The sequence below is a fragment of the Bison bison genome, unplaced genomic scaffold (assembly GCF_000754665.1).
Source record: "Bison bison bison isolate TAMUID 2011002044 unplaced genomic scaffold, Bison_UMD1.0 scf7180017864166, whole genome shotgun sequence".
Classification (NCBI taxonomy): domain Eukaryota; kingdom Metazoa; phylum Chordata; class Mammalia; order Artiodactyla; family Bovidae; genus Bison; species Bison bison.
In genome coordinates, this window is record NW_011494738.1 from 2,148,640 (window position 1) to 2,162,638 (window position 13,999).

The window sequence follows — 13,999 nt, forward strand, 5'->3', positions numbered from 1 at the left end:
CTAGAATTGAGAACCTATTTACCAGCATACGCAGATAGAAATCTGGTTCTCCCCATCAGGAACTGCTGAGTACCCAATAGCAGTATTTCTCAAACTAAGGTCTATGAATATTATTATTAAAGTCTTATGATATTAAAAAAATTTTTTTATTTTTATGACCATTAAAAAAAAAAAGAAGTTTTAAGGATAGTCTGCCTTTCTGGGATGACCCTGTGCAACTGCGTATTGCTTTATGATTTTTATGCAGTAGTTTGTATGTGCAACTGAGTTGGTTGATTAACATCTAGGAAAGCTATAACTAGAAGGCTTTATATAAGCAAAGAGGTGGAAGAGACTAGCAACATCTCTGACTGTGTCAACTCATATCAATTTACTAGAAATAAGTATGGTCTTCATTTTCCAAAAAGAGTTTCTGTACCCCTGATCCTTAGCAATAGTTGCATCAGATACTAACATAATGAACGTATCAGTTAGGCTAGCTTTTTTCCCAAGTAATAAAGCTTTACACAGTGGCCAAGTGATACATCTTTAATGTGCTGTTTCAAGACTACTCATTGGCAAAGGTGAGGTTTGGTTTGTCTAAGTTCCAATCAGAGACATAAAGCTTTTAATATTGTTTGAATAACATACTATGTAAACAGGCATTTGCTGAGTAAGTATTATCAAAATCCAAATACAGAAAACAGATGAACCATGGAAGCACAGTTAGGGTGACATCTTTCTGCTAAAATTCTCTATATCAATACTGTTTCAGCAAAGCAGTGTCACCCATCTCACTAAATCCATGTTGATTTAAACTCAATTATAATGTTCATCTGAACTGTAATGGTGTTGTCATATTTAATTTCTACATTTGTTTTGATTTTATTTAGCATAAGTTATAAGCATAAAATACATGTGTGCACGCTAAGTAATATATTCTGTGCATACTAAATAACATAATACAAGAAAAATGAGCAATTTAAGTAATATTGTAATAGTTTCAGTCAATACAAGAAGTCCACAGCAGTTTTATTCTTCAAGAAGATAGGATACGTCCCTCAACTTGAGGAACTCTGCTTCATGACATAGGTTAGCTTTATCTAGGATTTAATAGAAAAATAGCATAGTACCATGGTTCTCTTTTTTATTTCAAATGAAGTTGTTCTGCATCCTTGCATCTGTTTTGTTTCCCAACTTCCAAGCTCAAAGTGGCAGGCCATCTGGAGGTGGCCAGAAATGGACACCATCAGGAAAAGAAACCCTTTTGTAACAGTAACTATACTGAATATAGCTGCTGTCATTTTTGTCTAAACTGTCAATTTCTGTAGAGACAGGATGGCGTCAGAGCCTGTCACAACTGGAAGGCTTAATAAATGTTTGCAAAATGAAGGTCATTTTCTCAGCTCTTTTTACTCCAGTCTGGTTTAAAGAAACTGTGTCAGAACCCTGTCTTAATATAGTTACTTTAGCTGTGTAAGAAATACTCTACAAGAAGAGGATAATTTTGTTGATGGAACATATAGTCACAATCTAATAGCAAGTATTGATATCCTTAGAGACTAACCTCTATAGAAGGCTCTCTGAATGATAAGAAACAATTCTAAAATGATGCAAATAGTACATTCAAATTTTCCAGAGAAAATAAAAACATGAGTAACTTTTACCTCCTTTCCATAAAAACCATTAACTGTGAAATAATAAATTCCCCAAACAAGTCAAATCTTCAATATGGAATGAAAAAAGCAGTATATTCAAAGACAGTATTTAAAATACCTTATTTAAATATATTTTAAAAATCTACTTAGCCAGAATAAATGAAAAAATTCCCTATCTCCCCCACAAAAAAAAGGAAATATTTTAAGAAAACAGATTTTTTTAAATTCCTGGGTGGTACTAACCTGGAAGCCAGCACACATTCCTAGCTTCGTTCTTAAGAACTGATGAAATACATCTGCAAAAATAAACAGCTTGAAAAAGCTGAGCTTGCCCAAAGAAATTAATTAAAAAATAAACCCAAAACTTGTTTTTGTCATTTCCTCAATACTTTTCTCTAATAATGGAGAAATCAAAGTATAATCAACATATACAATCACAATAGGGTATAAGGATACAATCTTACAAATGACTAATCCTATAAAATTTGATTTATGAGACAGAGTATTGCTCAATACTATATGAAAGTCACATTTTTTTCTTTTTACTGTTCCCTGTAACTGGGATCTATTGCAAGACCTGGGGAAAAAAAATCTCTTCTTCCTTTCCAAAGTCTAAACATAAATTCTTATCAGCAGGCTTCCTAATGAGTTAAGTCAATCACTAAGCCACTATTTCAATTTGTGTTTCTGCAGCAGAGCGGCTTTGGAGCTAAGAAAATCACTTCTGTTGTATCCTGCTATTTTGGACAAAAACTAATTTCCTGCCCAACCCTGGGAGTCACATGATTCCAAGCTAATGGAAAGTCTGCTTTCCATCATAAAATGAAAAGTCATGTAGAGATCAAGCTCCAACAATTAAAAAGATACACACACACGCTTAACTTCCATTCACCATTCTAGGATTTAATAACAACATCGTAGTATTCTCAGGGAAAACAAGACTGTCATATAAGTTGAAAATAAGAAGTCCAAGATTAAGGACAGTATATTAATATCAGGATCAGCACTTAAAGAGAAAGAAGAAAGGAGACAGAGAGAGATCCACTCTAGGGCTACAGGGGAAAAAAATAACTAAAACGATTTTTAAGTGAATTAAACTATGTAAGAGAAAGAAAAACTTAGAGACAAAAATAAACAAACAAAAATATTAGAGGATGAATCCAACTAGACGACCTCCAACTGAATCATGCAAGGTCAAACAAAAAGCAAGCTCGACATCTCTCCGAGTTGGAAGCATACACCAACCACAGGAGGAACATAGCCCAGAAGATACATTTTATGGATATGTGTGAGGTCCTGGAACATTTTGTGTTATAATAATTTTAGGATTTCAGAAATTCCACAGGATAGCAAGTTTTTCAACCTTCTTTCTCTAATCCACATTTTGACCACTATTCTAATTATGTGTTCAACAATGCCCAATTTTGAATGCACAGAGAACTTGAAAGCTAAGCTTCAAAGGACAAACTGAAATAACACTATTATAGATTACCTCAAAAAATATTATGGAAAAAGTCCAAACTGAAAAGAAGGATAGTTTATAATCAACAAGGATATATTGTACAGCACAGGGAACTTTATTCAATCTTCTATAATAATGTATTTGGGAAAAGAATCTGAAAAAGGGAATGGATGTAGATATGTGTATAACTGAATCATTTTGTTGTATACCTGAAACTAACACAATATTGTAAATCAATTAAACTCCAATAGAAAATAAAATTTTTTAAAAAAAGAAGGATGGCATGACTTGTATGTTTTATGTTCCACCCACTCAACTTTGGAGTACTAAAATATACATTTGAACCTTTATTACTAGAGAGTTGTACTAAATTTTGAGTCCAAGCTACTCCAAAAATCCAGCTACTATTATCTTTGTGATTCATACCTACACTGACAAAAATGTATGCAAGATGCTACTGATAATTAATTTTATGTGTCAACATGGCTAGACTATGGTGCTCAGTTGTTTGGTTAAACACTTGACTAGACGTTGCTGTAAAGATTTTTAAGATTTGATTCATATTTATAATCAGTTAACTTTAAGTAAAGCAGATTATTCTCCATAATGTGGGTGAACCACATTCAATCAGTTGAAGACGTTAGGAACGAAGACTAAAGTTTCTGAGAGAAGGAATTCCGCCTCCAGCCTGTGACTTAACTATTTTACCTGAATTGCCAGTCAGCCTGCCTACCCTACAGATTTCAGATCTGCTAGCTGCTACAATAACAAACCTTTCTCTTTTTCCATATACACACACACACGGATGCCCATGAATGCTGTGTGCATCGTGCGTATATACATATATTAGTATACCACATACACATACTATAGATTCTGCTTCTCTGGAGCACCCTGATTAATGCAATGCCCAAAACCATAATAAAAAGTAAGTTTATTGCATTTACTCTAACATTATGCAGATTTTATAACTTGAGGAAAACACTGGCTATCAAACATACAAGATTTTCAAATCATTTGAATAACCTGTGTTAATATGGAGGAAGCCTCTGAATGTTCCCTCTATAGTGCATAGCTCTCATTACACATACTAAGAGTTTAAAACAGATTGCACCCCCTACAGGGGAGCATTTATTTTGCATTTCCAAATTACATTTCAGAGTAAGTGAATTTCACTTACTCTACAATTGTGGAAAAGATCACAAGAGGATTCAATTGAACTAAAGTAAATGGATTGGTACACCTGTTTCAGGAAACAAAGACACACCAATACTATGGAGAATTTATATAATGCTAATAGGCAGCAGGTATAAATAAAGGATATCATTCGTGAAAACTACGAGTCTAAGGTCTGTCAAAGCACAGAGGATAAACTATCTTGTTTTCAAAGTGCCGTTTAGTATGTTCATTTTGAGCCAGACAGAATAAAGGAAGAATTTACTAATTATACCTTTAGCAAAGTGACAGACAACTTAATTAGATGAAAACATATAATAATATGTTTGGGATATAAACATTTTATAAACATCACAAGTCTCGGGGAAAAAAAACTTTTTAATTAGGTAGGAAAACAATTCAAAGTCACTCTCTAAGCATAGCCAGCAATGATGGTAAATAACAGATCTAAACTGCAATTCATGACATGTGCCTCTAGTTCACAACATTATCCATCATAAATGTTTATGAAAAATATTTGCAAGCAAATTGATTGCAATGACATCTTGAGGCCAAGGTCCCAAACTTAAAAGCCAAATGTGTTCAAGGAGAGGGGATTTGACAAAAATGTGGGAAGTGTCAGGTGTAAGAGAGGTATGGTGGGGGGCAGGGTTTGCATGTCCCATCAAAAGGTAAGCTTATATCTGGGACTTCCCTGATGGTCCAGTGGCTAAGACTCAGAGCTCCTAGTGCAGGGTGCCCAGGTTTGTCCCTGGGTCAGGGAATGAGATTCCACATGCTGCAACTAAGTAAGACCTAGCACAGCCAAATAAATACTTTTTTTAAAAAAAATGAAAGGTAAGCTTACATTAAAACAATACAACAGCTTTATTCTTTCCCAACAGTATGCATCAGTCCCAGGTAAACTTCAACAAACTGCTGCTACCATGTGATACTTGAACAAGAACAGAAGTAAATTAGAACAGTAAATACATAAATTAGTTCAAGAGAATATGACCGTAAATATCTAGAAAATTATCTTCTAAAAGGGAATTTGCTTGATTAGTACATTATTCATAATTATTTCGGAGAAGGCAATGGCACCCCACTCCGGTACTCTTGCCTGGAAAATCCCACGGACGGAGGAGCCTGGTAGGCTGCAGTCCATGGGGTCTCGAAGAGTCGGACATGACTGAGCGACTTCACTTTCACTTTTCACTTTAACGCATGGGAGAAGGAAATGGCAACCCACTCCAGTGTTCTTGCCTGGAGAATCCCAGGGACAGGGGAGCCTGGCGGGCTGCCATCTATCGGGTCGCATAGAGTCGGACACGACTGAAGCAACTTAGCAGCAGCAGCAGCAAGGACAAGAACGAACAGCAGTCCTCCCTGTCAAGAATGGAGGTTTCTGCCCCTCACATGGCCTATATGCTTCTCTTTAGCGTTACCTCTTCAATTCTGACTAGTTCCTCCTGGTTCTTCATCTTGCCTTTGACTAAAATAGCCTCTTTACACCCCGATGTGTTTCAGTTTTTGAGCTCAGTTCCTGTGGGTTATTGACAATATCCACTGTGCCCCGACAGACTTCACCACACCTCAGGAGCTGTTAGGAAGAACACACTCCTTTGACCTAAAGAAGCAAAGAAACTTCATAGACATCTGATAGACTACCTAACAGCTCAAACTAGGGAAACCAGAATGGACAGAACACGCACCTTCTACCAAGGCCAAGTCAATGCAAAAAACAATAACAGTGTAAGAAGAATGTTTAAGAGGCTACCCAAAGAGAATAACTATAAAAAATTTTGGAGGGGCTTAAAAAAACATGAAAGCTGGGGTTAAAATTCCAGTAGAGGAAGAAAAATGGCTAGTGATGAAAACTAAACTAGTAAACTGGAAAATGAAGTAAAGGAACTATTATATAATAAAGCAAAAAATACAAAGAAATATAAATTACTGGTAAAAATATGAGGCATTCAAGACACATGCAGAAAGCCTAATATGCAAATATTCAGAAAAAGCAAAAAGAACAGAAGCAATGATCAAATAGAAAAACTTCTGTGCTGAAGAAAGGATTGAATTTTCAGATCAAAGGAGTTCACCAAATGCCAGGTATTTATAATTGGGGCAGGGGAAGACACATAACTGACAAATTATGATGAAGTTTTTGTAGTTTAAGAGTAATAATCAAGTCATAAAGAGAGCTAGAAAAGACTACCCACAAAGGTAAAAATAAATACACTGCCACTGGATCTTTCATAAGCCACTCAGGAACCTGAGAGATGTATGTAGGTTTTAAAGAAAAAAGGACTGTATTCCAAGAACCCTATATCCAGGAAAGATATAATCTATAATGCAAATGAAAAAAATTTCAGACTTATAAGGAAATTCATAAAACAAATCACTTTTTTTTTTTTAAGGAAAAAACATTGCAAGAGTACTCTAAGCTGATTCATGTTGATGTTTGGCAGAAACCAACACAATTCTGTAAAGCAATTATCCTTCAATTAAAAAATAAATTAATTTTATTTTATTTTTAAACTTTACAGTATTGTATTAGTTTTGCCAAATATCGAAATGAATCCGCCACAGGTATACCTGTGTTCCCCATCCTGAACCCTCCTCCCTCCTTCCTCCCCATACCCTCCCTCTGGGTCCTCCCAGTGCACCAGCCCCAAGCATCCAGTATTGTGCATCGAACCTGGACTGGCGACTCGTTTCATACATGATATTTTACATGTTTCAATGCCATTCTCCCAAATCTCCCCACCCTCTCCCTCTCCCACAGAGTCCATAAGACTGATCTATACATCAGTGTCTCTTTTGCTGTCTCGTACACAGGGTTATTGTTAGCATCTTTCTAAATTCCATATATATGCGTTAGTATACTGTATTGGTGTTTTTCTTTCTGGCTTACTTCACTCTGTATAATAGGTTCCAGTTTCATCCATCTCATTAGAACTAATTTAAAAAGACAAAACAGAGTACCCTAGGTTCAATGTATTTTTTATTTATTTTTAATTGGAGGATAATTGCTTTACAATATTGTGTTGGTTTCTGCCATACACCAACATGAATTAGCCATAGGTATACATATATCCCCTCCCTCTTGAACCTCTCTCCCACCCCCCACCCCTTCCCACTCCTCTAGGTTCTCCAGAGCACTGGGTTTGAGTGCCCTGTGTCATACAGTAGATTTCCACTGGCTACCTAATTTTACATATGGTGATGTATATGTTTCAGTGCTTCTTTCTCAGTTCGTTCCTCTTCTTTCCCTCTGGTGCCCACAAGTCTGTTCTCTACATCTGCATCTCCACTGCTGCCCTGCAGATAAAGGGCATCAGCTGCTGGACTGCCCTGCACTTCCATCTCTCTAGATGCTGTATACATGCATTAATACATGATATTTGCTTTTCTCTTTCTTACTTACTTCACTCTGTATCTAGGTTCATCCACCTCATTAGAACTGAGTCAACTGCATTCCTTTTTAAGGCCTGGGAATATTCCATTATATACATGTACAACTTCTAAAAGCAATGCAATACATTATATCAATAGAAAGAAGGAAAATCAAAACACCTGACCAATTCAACAGACACAGAAAAACGGATGGACAAAATCTAGCACCCTTTCATGATTAAAAACCACTCAACAAAATAGGAATAAAAAGGAGTCTTTTCAACCTTCTGAAAGACATTTATAAGAAACCCATAGCTAACATTATTCTTAATGGTGAAAGAGTTCCCCCTAAGATTAAGACGAGATATCTGCCCTCACTACTACTTCTACTCAACCTTGTACTGCAGGTTCTAGTCAGGGCAATTAGGCGAGAAACATAAATATAAGACACCCAGATTGATAGCTCAGTTGGTGAAGAATCTGCCCGCAATGCGGGAGACCCCAGTTCAATTCCTGGGTCAGGATGATCCGCTGGAGAAGGGATAGGCTACTCACTCCAGTATTCTTGGGCTTTCCTTGTGGCTCAGCTGGTAAAGAATCCACCTGCAATATGTGTGACCTGGATTCGATCCCTGGGTTGGGAAGATTCTCTGGAGAAAGGAAAGGCTACCCACTCCAGTATTCTGGCCCAGAGAATTTCATGGACTATATAGTCCACGAGGTCGCAAAGAGTCAGACACGACTGAGCGACAGTCACTTTCACTTTCAGATTGGAAAGGAAGAAGGAAAACTATCTCTATGTGCAGATGACATGATTCTGTAGACAGACAATCCTAAGAAATCCACTGAAAAACTATCAGAACCAATAATGGGTTCAGCAAGGCTGCACAATACAAGATCAAATCCAAAAACCAATTGTATTTCTGTATATTTGGCAATGAAAAAATCTGAAAATAAAATTAAGAAAACAATCCTATTAACAATAGAATCAAAAGGAATAAAATACTTAGGGATAAATTTAACAAAAGAAGTGCAACACTCTGCACTAAAAACTATAAAACATTGTTGAAAGAAATTAAAGAAGACCTAAATAAATGAAAAGAAATCCCATGGTTATTAATTCCAAGACTCAATATTGTTAAGATGTCAATACTCCCAAATTGATCTACAGTTTCGGTAAAATCTGCATTAAAATTTCAACTTCATTTTTTTGCAGAAATGGACAACCTGGTCTTAAAATTCATATAGAATTGCAAGGAACTACAAATAGCCAAAAACATCTTCAAAAAGAAGACTAAAGTTGGAGGTCTCACAGTTTCCAATTTCAAAACTTACTATAACCAGTAATCAAAACTGTGTGGTCCTGGCATATGAACAAGTTATGGACCAACAGACTAGAACTGAGGGTTCAGAAATGTGTCTATGCACCCATAGTGAATTGATTTTCTACAAGGGTATCAAGATTATTCAGTGGGGAAAGAATAGTCTCTTTAACAAATGTTGCTGGGAAAACTGGATACCTAAGTGCAAAAGGATAAAGTGGGATCCCTAACCATATACCATATGTAAAAATTAACTCAAAGTGAATCAAAGACCTAAATATAAGAGCTCAACATATAAATGCTTAGAAAAAATAGGTATAAATTTTCATGACTTTAGCTTAAGCAAGATTTCTAATATGTGACAACAAGAGCATGAGCAGCAAAAGAAACATGAACATCATCAAAATAAAAGAAGAGTGTGCTACAAAGACACCATCAAGAAAAGGAATCCATAGAAGGGGAGAAAATATTTGCAAATTCTATATCTGATAGGGGTCTAGTATGCAGGATGTAAAAAAAAAAAAGAAAGAAAGAACTCTTACAACTCAACAATTAAAAAGACAAATAACCTAAACGTTTTAAAGACAGTCAAGAGATTTGGACAGAAATTTCTCCTAAGAGTATATACAAATAGCTAATAAACATATGAAAAATGTTCAACATCATTAATCACTGGGGAAAAGCAAATCAAAACCAAATGAGATATCACCACATGCTCACTAGGGTGCCGAAATTAAAAAGACTGGAATAAGCATTAGTGAGGTTGTGGAGAAAACTCTCATATACTGCTTTGTAAAATGGTACAGTCACTTTGGGAACCAGTTTGGCTACTCTTCAAAAAGTTCAACATAGAGTTACCAAAGGACCCAGGAATTTTAAGAGAACTAAAAACATGTCCACATGAAACTATGTCATGAATGTTCATAACAACATTATTCATAATAGCCAAGAAGTGAGAACAATCTAAATGTCCAAGAAGTGATGAATGGGCAAACAAGATGTGGTATATTCATATGATGGAATATTATTCAGTCACAAAAAAGAATGAAGTATTCATACATGCCACAACGTGGATAAGTCTTGGAAAACATTATGCTAAGTAAAATAAGTCAGTCACAAAGGACTACATATTGTAAGATATCATTTATATGAACAGGCAAATCCATAGAGACAGAAAGTAGGTTAGTAGTAGGTTAGAAAGTAGGGGGAGTGACTTATATAATGGATATAAGGATTCTTAATGGGGTGATGAAAATATTCTACAAAAAGATAATGGTTGTACAATATTGTATATATACTAAAAACCACTAAATTATTCTCTGTAAATGGCAGAAGAGGACATCAGATTTGAAGCACAAAAAAGGATTCAATGCATAGTTGCTGGCTTAAAGACAGAGAGAGCCACAAGGCTCCTGAGAGTTGAGAGTTAACCCCAGAAAATAGCCAGCATGTAAGCAGAAACCTGGGCTTCCCTGGTGGCCCAGACAGTCTACAAAGCAGAATCTGTCTACAGTGCAGGAGACCAGGGTTCAATCCCTGGGTTGGGAAGATTCCTTGGAGAGGGAATAGCAACCCACTTCAGTATTCTTGCCTGGAGAATTCCATGGACAGAGGAGCCTGACAGTCTACAGTCCATGGGGTCACAGAGTTGGACACGACTGAATGACTAACACAGACACACACAGAAGCAGAAACCTCAGTCCTACAACCACAGAAAACTGAATTCTGCCAACAACTCAAAAGTGCTTGGAGGTGGGTTTTTCACCAGTGCCTTCAGATGAGAACTCAGCCCATTCAACATCTTGTTTTCAGCTTTGTTTTGCCCCAGTCAGAGAATCCAGCAATGCCATGTGTATGATCAGGCCACCCAAGATGGCTGTTCTCTTGTTCTCTGCACATCTCCTACTTGACCAGTCCCTGCTCCACCTACATCCTACTCACATGACTGACCTACGTTCTTAACCATAGAGCCTAGTCAATAAGTGCCTACACACTTGTCCCAGCCCCAGCTATGATTGTTCTAATCTGTAGATGAGAACTTCCCTATGATAGCTTATCAAAGGAGTGGTGAGGGGATGTGTTCCTCTGGTTTCCCTGGTAACTGATGAGCCAGCCTGATGATGTCAATTCCCTCCTCCTTCCCCAATCCCTTCACCTGACATCCTGCCCACCATCTGCTACACAGGGTGGGGTACTGCTCTAGGACCTTGCTTCAGACATGTAAGCTCCCCCCATCCATTAGACCACTGATGTCTCTGTTGCTGATTCTGGGCTCTTTCTTTACTCTTGAGGCTGGGCAAGGACATGACTTGAAGGCCTGTGGGGTGCAGTACAACACCATGTCAAACATCTGACTGCAACACTCAATGAATAAATGGGTGTTGTTTTAAACCATTAATTTTGTCAGTCAGTTCAGTTCAGTCGCTTAGTCACGTCCAACTCTTTGCGACCCCATGGACTGCAGCATGCCAGGCTTCCCTGTCCATCACCAATATCTAGAGCTTGCTCAAACTCGTGTCCATCTAGTTAGTGATGCCATCCAACCATCTCATCCTCTAGCATCCCCACTCCTCCTGCCTTCAATCTTTCCCAGCATCAGGGTCTTTTCTAATGAGTCAGTAATTAACTTTGTAGTAATTAATGAACAAGTGTTATTTTAAGCTATTAATTTTGTAGTAATTTGTTACATAAGGATAGAAAACTAACACACTCCCCATGGAAAAAGTGGCTGGGTCTTTGTGAACACCGTTCATCACTTTTATCAGTAAAGGCAAGGGAGTTTAATCCCCCTGGAGAAAACCAATGGGACAGTCGGTGGAGAAGTCTCCCAGCTTCTCCCCAGCCTAGGGAATGGGGAGAGGGAAACTGTCCTGGAGATGCATTCTTCATGGTTCTTCAGAGGGTCCTCAGAGACAGTGCCCCTGGCCCTATGGTAACAGAGCCCAACTCTACAGCAACCCTTCACTGACTTTTCTTGCTTTCCTATTTCACTCTCCCTTCTCTATTATTCTGCTTCCTGGGATCACCTCCCAGATAAATGGTCCACATCCAAGCCTGGATTGCAGACTCTGCTCCCTTGGGAATTAAGTTATGGCAGAAGTCTCTAGATGGCCCATATATACACATTCAGCCCCTTTTCTGCAGTAAGACAACCCTAGTTTTACTTGACATGGCAATATGCCCAGCTAAAAGCATTTATTTACCACCCTTTCCTGTGACTAATGAAGCACAAGTCACTGAATGGAGCTCCTAAGAAATCGCTTTAAAGGCAGATGACCCAGTCAGGCAGGAAGCAGGTCCCTCTCTTCTTTTGTCTTGCTGCCTGGACTGTGGATGCTAAAGCTGGAGCTGTGGAAGCCACCCTGCAACAATGAGGAGACACAGAGCATGAAGTCTGGGTCCTTGTGACTAGAGAACTGCCACGTGAGCCTTAACTGTATCCTCAGGACATCTCTTACGTAAGAGAAAAACAAATCTGTGTTTTCTTTCAGCCAGTATTACTTGGGTTTTCTGTAACATACAGCTAAACCTATTCCTAACACTTACTCAAGAAATAAAATCTATGAACCACACAAAAGATGACTAAATGTCAAAGAAGATTATGTTAGAAGCACTGAAGGAACTGACAATAGCAACATTCCAAAGGAACTAAGAAAGCTAACAGCAGAGAAATGCCAACTTGTAGAGTGATGCACATACTATTTTTGAAAATAAAAACCTGCCCCTGAAAATTTAATTAAAAACAAGAGAGTTATACAGCTTAGCCACTTTTGAGTTTTGAGGTCTCTAGTCTGATTTAGTTTGAGGTCCCCAAAATAAGCAAATGCATGTGGTTCTCTTCTCTTGCTTCCACTTGAATATTCATTATCAGAAAGCAAAAAAACCTAAAATAGCTTTTAGAGTTTTCATTGTGATACTGACTGAATATTTATACTTTAAGTAACGTCACAGTCAAATGACCACCTACTGCATGGATAGCATTTTAATTAGGTGTAAAGGTGTATAAAAGAAGAAGATAATTCATTCCTAACTCAAACAGTTTTCATATCTAACTAGGGACTGAGTCCTTTACCTGTGGAATCTGATTCTATTCCAGGAGATAGTGTCAGAATTGAGCTGAATTGTCAGACACCCTGCTGGTGTCTTTTCACTATTATACAGTGTTCCCCAAAGAAAATGCTAATGGGGTGAAGGATAATCTGTCTTGAGGATTATATATATATATATAATGCCTATTTATTTATTTTAAAATTTTATTTTATTTTTAAACTTTACAATTTGTATTAGTTTTGCCAAATATCGAAATGAATCTGCCACAGGTATACATATGTTCCCCATCCTGAACCCTCCTCCCTCCTCCCTCCCCATACCATCCCTCTGGGTCGTCCCACTGCACTAGCCCCAAACATCCAGTATCATGCATCGAACCTGGACTGGCAACTCGTTTCATACATGATATTATGCATGTTTCAATGCCATTCTCCCAAATCTTCCCACCCTCTCCCTCTCCCACAGAGTCCATAAGACTGTTCTATACATCAGTGTCTCTTTTGCTGTCTCGTACACTGGGTTATTGTTACCATCTTTCTAAATTCCACATATATGCGTTAGTATACTGTATTGGTGTTTTTCTTTCTGGCTTACTTCACTCTGTATAATAGGCTCCAGTTTCATCCACCTCATTAGAACTGATTCAAACGTATTCTTTTTAATGGCTGAGTAATACTCCATTGTGTATATGTACCACAGCTTTCTTGTCCATTCATGTGCTGATGGGCATCTAGGTTGCTTCCATGTCCTGGCTATTATAGACAGTGCTGCGATGAACATTGGGGTACACGTGTCTCTTTCCCTTCTGGTTTCCTCAGGGTGTATGCCCAGCAGTGGGATTGCTGGATCATAAGGCAGTTCTATTTCCAGTTTTTTAAGGAATCTCCACACTGTTCTCCACAGTGGCTGTACTAGTTTGCATTCCACCAACAGTGTAAGAGCATTCCCTTTTCTCCACACCCTCTCCAGCATTT

At 37.7% G+C, this 13,999-nt stretch overlaps 1 protein-coding gene across 1 annotated transcript in view; it reads right to left on the reverse strand.

Annotated features, from left to right (window-relative positions):
• ACYP2 (acylphosphatase 2, muscle type) overlaps positions 1–13,999 on the reverse strand; it is a 181,147-nt gene that overhangs the window by 89,653 nt on the left and 77,495 nt on the right. The window lies entirely within an intron of this gene.